Genomic DNA, 9,148 nt, shown 5'->3' on the forward strand with positions numbered 1-9,148 from the left:
CTGAAAAATATATGCCAACAATAGCACAAAGAAAGGGAAATGATCACATGTCTCCTGAAGAGCCTCCCATTTTACTAAAAGCCAAAGTTCTTACAAAGGTCACAAATCTGTATACCAATTGTCCCATTTCCTTTGTGACTTCCTCTCCTGCTATTCTTACCCCCTGCTCACTGTGCTCCAATCATACTAACCAATTAGGCTGCTCCTAGAGAATCGTCTCTGGAGAAGGCAATGGCACCCCACTCCAGTACTCTTGCTTGGAAAATCCCATGGAGGGAGGAGCCTGGTGGGCTGCAATCCATGGGGTCGCTAAGGGTCAGACACGACTGAGCGACTTCACTTTCACTTTTCACTTTCATGCATTGGAGAAGGAAATGGCAACCCACTCCAGTGTTCTTGCCTGGAGAATCCCAGGGACAGGGGAGCCTGGTGGGCTGCCGTCTATGGGGTCGCACAGAGTCAGACACGACTGAAGTGACTTAGAAACAGCAGCAGAGAATCCTGAGCAAATTCCCATCATAGGTCCTGAGCCTTGGTGGCTGCCTCTGCCCAAAAGGCTGTCATACCCAGATGGCCAGAGGCTAACCCAGTTCTAAATGAGGCCCATCCAGACAAATCTATTTACAGCTGTAGTTTGTGCACTCATCTCCAACCCTCCTGCCCTCTCTTTTTTTCATAGCATTTATCACCTTTTAACATACTATATTATCTCCTCGTTTAAATTTATAATTTATTTTGTAACGAACAAAATGCTAGAATATAACCTCCAACAGAGTATGGATTTTTGTCTCTTTTCTTGAAAAATGTGTCCCAAGTCCACAGAACAGTGGCTAGTATATAAATGTTTATTTGTTGAATGTATAAATAAATGAAAGAACATTTTAGGCCGGGGGAAAGAGAGTGATGTTTGAGACAGTACAGATATTATTCTAAGAACCCAGAGCACAAAAACAGAAGACATGGCCTAAGTAGGCGGTTCAGACTCATTTTAGCCTTTTGTATAGAGTATCCTGATGAAAATGGTACTTTAAGAATATCAGTAGAGCAAAGGTTAACAAGTTTAATCTCAAACACAAGTCCATTTTTCACAAAGAGACCAAGTAAGTGAAAAGGAACACAGAGTTTTGCGTCAGTCACATCCAAACTGCATATCCTATGCTCACAGTCACCTTGACAGAAGAACAACATGCTGTTTGCACAAAGCAGCTGGATGTGTGTGTCTATTATTTTTCTTTTATTCATTTTTTAAAAATTCATTGCATACAAAATGCTAAAGCTAAGGGATTTGCAGACCATCCATTAGCGACAAGGAATACCTAGCGGCTGTTTGTTCATTTTCAACTCGCAGACATCTGTAGCCGTAAGTGTCACCCAGAGTATTAATGTAAACAGCTCATTCAAACAAGGAATTCAGGTAGAAAATGGAAACCACTGAAGTACCATTAACGCCCACGCCAGCTTGCTTCATCTGGAAACGAGGCAATAGGTACCCATCATCCGAGCCAGTGGTAACAGGACACATCAGGTTGTTCTGTCCTTCCGCAAGCTTGCTGGCACCTTCCCAAATGAAAACGTAGTCAACGTTCATGACCCAGCTCAGATGTGATCTCCCGTTTGTGAAGACTCAATGATCCCCACAAACGAATATCTGGCTTTACTATAATTTTAGCCTCCTAGCACTAGGTGACGCTAGAGGTAAAGAACCTGCCCACCAATGCAAGAGACGTTAAGAGAAATGGGTTCAATCCCAGTGTTGGGAAGATCCCCTGGAGGAGAGCATGGCAACCGACTCCAGTATTATTGCCTGGAGAATCCCATGGACAGAGGAGTCTGGCGGGCTACAGTCCATGGGGTCGAAGAGTGGACAGGACTGAAGCAATTTAGCACGCACACACAGCACAGCACTATAATTGATACCAACTTATAGCACTTACCTTACCTCTGATTATATATATATATATATATATATATATATATATATACACACACACATATATATAGGGCAGAAAAATTGAGAGTACTCTGACTTAAATTACATCAAATCTACAGGTCAATTGATGAAGTTTGTCATTTTTATGATTTTGAAACTTCCAACCCATGAACATGGTATGGATTTTAACATTAATTTATTCAAATATTCCAATCTTGTCCTTAAAAGTTTTCAAATATTTGGTATATTTATTCCTAGATCATTTATATTTTTTCACTATTTTAAATAATACATTTTCTACAAGTACATTAACTGTTGGTTGATGGTATTACATAAGGCAATACAATTGATTTGTGTATACTGATTTTTGTACTAAGCAAACATTCTAAATTCTTTTATTAATTCTAATTTTTCTATAGTTTTTGAATTCTCAATGAAGGTAGTATTTGTGAATAATGATAGTTTTGTTTCTTCTTTTCAAATCATTATGCCTTTTTTTTCTTACCTAATTAATCTGGCAAGGATTTCCATTTTAATACTATACATAAGCCATCATTGGAATCTCTTTTATCTAAAAAGAGATACCATTTTTTATGTTTAGCCATTAAAAATAAAGTTTTCCCTATGCTTTTTGAAGCCAACCTTTTTTAAATTACAGTAGTCTTCTATGACTAGTTTGCAAACCATAAAGAAATGTTCAATTTTATTTTTAAAAATTCTACACTATCAAAATTATCATATTTTACCTCATTTTATTTGTAAGCATGGTGAATTACAATTACAATAAAGTTTCTAGTATTTGAAACATTAGACTAACCTGGCATTCCTTTAATTAATGCAACTGAGTCTTCATAAGTTTGTTGGTTTTTTCAGGATTTTTGGATCATGGTCATGAGTATGATGATCTATAATTTAGTATCCTTGTCAGATGGTGGCATTATGACCATGTTAGCCTCATATCAATCGTATTCCATTGTTGTTGTTTTTTAATTGCTAAGTCATATCTGACTCTTGTGCAAAGCCCTGGACTGTAGCCACCAGGCTCCCCTGTCCATGGGGTCTCCCCAGACAAGAATACTGGAGGGGGTTGCCATTTCCTTCTTCAAAGGATCTTTTCGACCCAGGGATTGAACCCATGTCTCCAACACTGCAGGTGGATTCTTTGCCGCTGGGCCACTAAGGAGCCCATGTACCATTAGAAATTAAAGCGTTATCTCCTATTTACACTTATGTGCTCAATCATGTTCAACTGTACAGACTGCAGCCTGTCAGGCTCCTTTTTTTTTGGAATTTTCCAGGCAAGAATACTGGCGTTGGTTGCCATTTCCTCCTCCAGGGGATTTTCCTGACCAGAGATCAAACCCACGTCTCCTGAGTCTCCTGCATCGCGGGCACATTCTTTACCACTTGAGCCATCAGGGAAGACTAAAATTAAGTTTATACAGTTAACACTTTAAACAGACAGCATTTCATGTACATGAAGGACATAGGATTAACTCAAAAGACATAAAAATGTATAGAGAAAGTTCCACAAATTTCTTAAGAGCTATGAAATTAAAACTATTTTAAATAGTGAATTGAATTTCATTTAATTAATTAAAACTAGTTTAAATAGAGAGATATACCATGTTATGGATTTAAAAACTTATAATTGTAAAGATACAAACTTCTCCAAGTTGACTGATAGACTTATTGCAAACTCAATCAAAATCCGGCAGGTTTCATTGTGAGAGTTAAGAAGCTGATTTTATGGAAATAAAAAGATTTTATGGGAAAAAAAAGATCTAAGAATACCCAAAATATTCTTGAAAAAGTTGGGAGGACTTGCTTGACCAGATATCAAGACTTATTATAAATCTATAGTAATCAAGATGAGCTTCCTAGGTGGCACTCATGGTAGAGAATCTTCCTGCCAATGCAGAAGACACAGGTTCAATCACTGATGCGGGAAGATCCTGTATACCTCGGAACAACTGAGCCCCTGCTGCTGCTGCTGCTAAGTCGCTTCAGTCGTGTCCGACTCTGTGCGACCCCATAGAGGGCAGCCCACCAGGCTCCCCCGTCCCTGGGATTCTCCAGGCAAGAACACTGGAGTGGGTTGCCATTTCCTTCTCCAATGCAGGAAAGTGAAAAGTGAAAGTGAAGTCGCTCCGTCGTGTCTGACTCTTAGCAACCCCACGGACTGCAGCCCACCAGGCTCCTCCATCCATGGGATCTTCCAGGCAAGAGTATTGGAGTGGGGTGCCATTGCTTTCTCCGGACTGAGCCCCTACCCCACAACTACTGACCCTGAGCTCTAGAGCCCGGGAGCTGCAACTACTGAGCCCACGTGTCACAGCTATGGAAGCTCCACGCCCCACCTCTGCAAGCCCATCCTCTGCAACAAGAGAAGCCATCGCAATGAGAAGTCTGTGCAGCACAGCTAAACAGCAGCCACTGCTCAATGCAACTAGATAAAAAGCCCACCCAGCAACAAAGACCTAGCACAGCCATAAATAAATAAATAAAATTATTTTTTAAAAAAGAAGATGAGACTCCGAAATCTAACAAACCTAGTTCTAAATCCAACTCCATCAATCAGCCTTGGGACCCTCTGCTGGTTAATTAACTGTTCTAAAAGTCAGTAGTTCTAAACTTCACCACACTTTGTATTCACCTGGAGAACTTTAAAAAAATACAGAGGCGCAGGTTCCACTTTCAGGGTTTCTGATTTAACTGGTCCAGATGGATGGGAGCCTGAGTACTGATAGTCGTATAAGTTCCCAGGTGATGGGCCGAGAGCTACTGCTGTAAGGCCAGTTACCCCATCCGGGAATCGGTGATGATAACGTTAATAATAACAGCTTATTGGAAGGTCGTTATAAAGAGAAAAATACGACAGTGCCTGGGATTCAATAACTTCAAACTCTTATTAAACTGCTCACTCTATTAGGTTTTGAAGTTTGATTGAGACGTATACTGAAGAGTCACATAGATGATATTTTTAAGAAATAGGATTTGATGGCAATCTGTATGCAAAGGAACTAAAGACGAGAGCCCCAGTTGGCATGCTCAGGGTAGGCAGGTGGGCGGAGGGGCAGGGGAGGAGGCACCGGGAGAGGGCAGCAGGGCAGAGAGAGGACAGGACATAGAAAAGGAAGCAGACCAGTCTTTTGACTTGTTATCTGGACACAATCTCATTTACTCTGTGTTGTAATTTTCCAAGTTTATACAAGCAATTCAAAATCCAGTGAAAGGCTTGGCTTTATGTTGACTGGCCTTACTGTGGGTGGAATCTTAGCAATGCTGGTGTCTTGTAGATATAATGTTCTCTTTGTTTGAAGATTTTGTTTTCTAACCAAGGAAATGATTAATTAAGCATGAATTCTCCCGTCCCCCTCTATGATGTTCTGAACAGCTGGTACTTATTTGGGATATGATAATGATTTTGCTTGGAATCCATGGTGATAAAGTATTTGTTTATTATCATGAGTGTATTATATTCATGTTATATGATTTTCTAAGCCAATCAATAATCTTGTATTAGAAATTTACCTTCATGCAAACAAGATTTTTGAAAATTTACTTCTTAAACTCAGACATCAAAAAAAAAGATTCTCTAAATCATGTAATGAGTTAGGTACCCCCAAGTCCTAAAAAAAATAGTGTGAAATATCTATAATTCATAATAACATTAAATTTTCTTTAGGTAAAACTTCTGGCATTTTCAGAAACTACTTTTATTGAAATAGGCATTATATTTATTTCTTTAAAATGTCACTTAGCAAATAAACACTCAAGTAGAATGACCACTAAAATACTGTGAAGAAGAGATGCCTTGAACAAGGGAGGCTCTTGCGGGGGTGGTGAGAACCATTAAGGGAATCTGTTGACTGGCTTGGCTCCCAGCTAGATTCCATCTAGACCACCTGTCAAATGCCAAGAAAAATAACAGCATTCTGCAGAGGCCGGTATCTCCAGCTCTCTCCTCTGACCACCCTCCTTCCTGACCCCTTGACCCTCCCTGCAGGAGCTACTTTGAGCAACTGTGCCCAGCACCTGGGAGGCAAAGAACTCTACAGAGGCCAGCAAGTCAACATTCCACCAGGAACACTGTGGCTAGAGTTCAACAAATTCAGCTGTGATCTTTCCACACCCTCCATCCAGGCTTGCACCCAAGCCCCTCCTTCTTCACTACTGAACATTACACTGAAATAACCCCGTCTCTCTTTTCATCCTTCCCTAGTCGCTCCCTACTCTTCCCTCTTCCATGCCTCCCATCTGTAAGGCTCTCCACTGTGCCTTGAGAAACTCCTGTTTCTATAAGGAACTAACTCCCTTTGTTAACTCCCTCAACAATTCCTTGAGCATTCCCCCCAAATTATTAACAAATGAAATTATTAGCTTTCTTTCCAAACCTTATTTCATTAGACACCAACCTTAGATCACCCCCTAAATCATCTAGACACCAACCTTGGGGTGAACATGACCTCCTCTTCGCATTTGACTCCCATATCCAATCTGTGGCTGTGTTTACAATTCTAACTATGTCCTCACCTAAATGATTTAAAAAGAAAACAGCAGTATTATTTTATTTATTGTGTTTTTACACTAGAATGCTGTGTTCTCCATATCTTAATTTAATTAAGAAATAATTTCCTATTGAGTGATATTCAGATTTTTGACAGCAGCACAAAGTCTTCAAAGAATCTCTTATTTCTCACCAAGAACCATGTATCCTAGTCATATCTGAATAGTCTCCATTGTACAGATTCACTCCCAGACCTTTAATTATGTTGTTTCCTCATTATATGGGATGCTCTCAACCTGGAGTTGTCAAGGTTTTCTGGAGACTTGGCTGCTACTATCTGCTTTTACACCCATGTCTCCGGCATTTAGCACAATGCACAGAAAGAGCTCAAGAAATGTTTGTTGTATTAAAAATAATAATAATAAAAATAAATTACTCATTCCTTGGTACAGCATGTTTTCTTTAGGTTGATGGTCACCATAGAAACAAATTCCTCAGTTTACACTGGCTAAGAAAAGAGAAGATATGAAGAATGACAAGGAAGAACTCATGACAATTGTCATGCTGAGAAAGAATGAGAAACTCTTAGATTCTTCTTTCTCATGGGGTTAAAGAACTGTCAGAGGTGGAGTGAAGCAACTGCAAATAGTTTGCTTCCCTATTAATCCTTCAGGGGAAGAAAACCTGTTCTAAGTAGAAGATGGAACAGCTGCTGCTCTACCAAGTGCATTCCACAAAAGTCACAAGAAAATTGATGAGAATTCAAATACTCTGATAACAGTAGGAAGAAGCTGCCAACGAAAAACACCAGGAGAGAGTTGGAGACTTTTAGAGAACTAAACCACATGTGTCAGAATGACCCAGTAAACAGAAGTTAGAGAAGATGGCATCAGATGCCCCGTGATGTTTATGCGGAGTGTAAACATTGAACGGTTAGGAAGTTAAAATATAACAATCTCCTCTTTCTAGACCCCCATCTAGGTTGATTTCCAACACCTTGGATGAGATCATTTACCAAAAGATAAAGCCCTTTGTGTTTGCTCCTTAGGAGTTTAGTGATTAAGTTCATTTAGAAAATGAGTGAGAGGCTTTGGAGAGGATAGACATTCCTGGCAAAGAAATGTGCAGACTCTTGGAGTAGCTAGATCTTCATGGGGGCTAAAGAAGCCCCCTCCTTAGAAAAGGACAATATTTTGCAATACCTACCTGCAATGAAGTCACAGGGTACTTGTTAAAAATTCAGATTTCTGGACTTCAACTCTTTTTTACTGAATCAAGGTTTACGCACAGAGCAGTAGCTCAGTGTTGAATAACTAGGATGTTTAAAAAACAAGACAAAACAAAACTAAATTCTCCTCTCCAGGTCTCATTCAGATCCAAATCAGATCCACTGGTTTACGCTTTTGTTAAAGTCTTTCATTTCCACACACAAAGATACGGTTTGTGAGGGTCAAATGCTTTTTAGCAAGTTTCCCTGCTGACTACCATCTGGCTCGTCTGAGAAGAGGCTTAGAGGTGAGCCAAAAGCTACCTGCTTGGAGCTTTCTCTTCTCTGAGATCATCCTCCCTTGATCTCAGGTCTGAAGAACTGCAGGCAGGAAACCCCTCCTAAGGTCCAGAGCCTCTGCCTCTCCTCTTGTACAGAATTGTTACCTTGAAGTTTGTGCTCCTAAAAACTCCTTATATTTATCACATTATCCCATTTAGTTTTCTCTTCTAGCAGATTTATGCATTTTTTTGATTTTGCTATCTAATTACTCTAATATACTCTTCCTGCTAAGCTCTAATTACTAAATTTATAAAAATAATTCATCATCCTTGTTTTTAATTTAGTGATAAAGCTATTACAGCAAATATTCATTACAGCATCTAGGTGGTGAATTTATTCATTTTCACTGTCCAGTCTTTTTTAAATATCCTGTATGTTTGAAGTTTTTCATAAAAAAATATTATTGGGAGGGGAACGAATTCCAAAGGTACAGAAGCTAACAGAATAAAAAGTAAATTCTTCCTCTCTTCCTTCACTTACTTCAATCTAACTCCCAGAAGGTAATCACTGTTAATAATTTCTTATTCATTCTATCAGAAGTTGTCTATGAATATACAAGAACGTTTTCCTACTTATGGTATATAACTTGTGACATAAATGCATAAAAGCATAAAAACAAGTCTGAACCAAGTCTGAACTTGCTTTTTTTAGTTATCAGCATATCAGAGATCAGTCCACTTTTTAGTTGCTATATAAAATTCCTTTTCTTGAATATACATAAATTTGAGCAGTACCACATTGAGACATATACAGGCGATACAGGTAGTTTACAGATTATATTTTGTTTACATAGTTATTTGTTTCATTGACACACACTTATGCACACATGTCACAGTGACATATCTACTGCTATCTTTTTATGTTCATCAGGTACTTTTGTAGGATAAAATCCTGGAAAGGAGAATAATAGGTCCAGGTTTGCATTGAAATGTTTTAAGGTATTACAAAATTGACTCCAAAAAAGTCACACCAATTTAAATATCTATGGAGTGTCTATTTTCATATATTCTCAAATATATTTTCCAACTTTTTAATCTTTACTAATATAATATGATGCTAAAGCTGAAACTCCAGTACTATGGCCACCTCATGCGAAGAGTTGACTCATTGGAAAAGACTGATGCTGGGAGGGATTGGGGGCAGGAGGAGAAGGGGACAA

At 39.0% G+C, this 9,148-nt stretch overlaps 1 long non-coding RNA gene across 1 annotated transcript; it reads left to right on the forward strand.

Annotated features, from left to right (window-relative positions):
- Positions 1-4,590: 4,590 nt before the first annotated feature.
- On the forward strand, positions 4,591-6,163 carry LOC129650642 (uncharacterized). Its single transcript, XR_008713910.1, has 2 exons — positions 4,591-4,986; positions 5,940-6,163. It is a non-coding gene; the product is annotated as an uncharacterized LOC129650642 (long non-coding RNA).
- The last annotated feature ends 2,985 nt before the right edge of the window (positions 6,164-9,148 follow it).

Source organism: Bubalus kerabau, chromosome 4, assembly GCF_029407905.1.
Source record: "Bubalus kerabau isolate K-KA32 ecotype Philippines breed swamp buffalo chromosome 4, PCC_UOA_SB_1v2, whole genome shotgun sequence".
In the NCBI taxonomy this organism is placed as follows: Eukaryota; Metazoa; Chordata; class Mammalia; order Artiodactyla; family Bovidae; genus Bubalus; species Bubalus kerabau.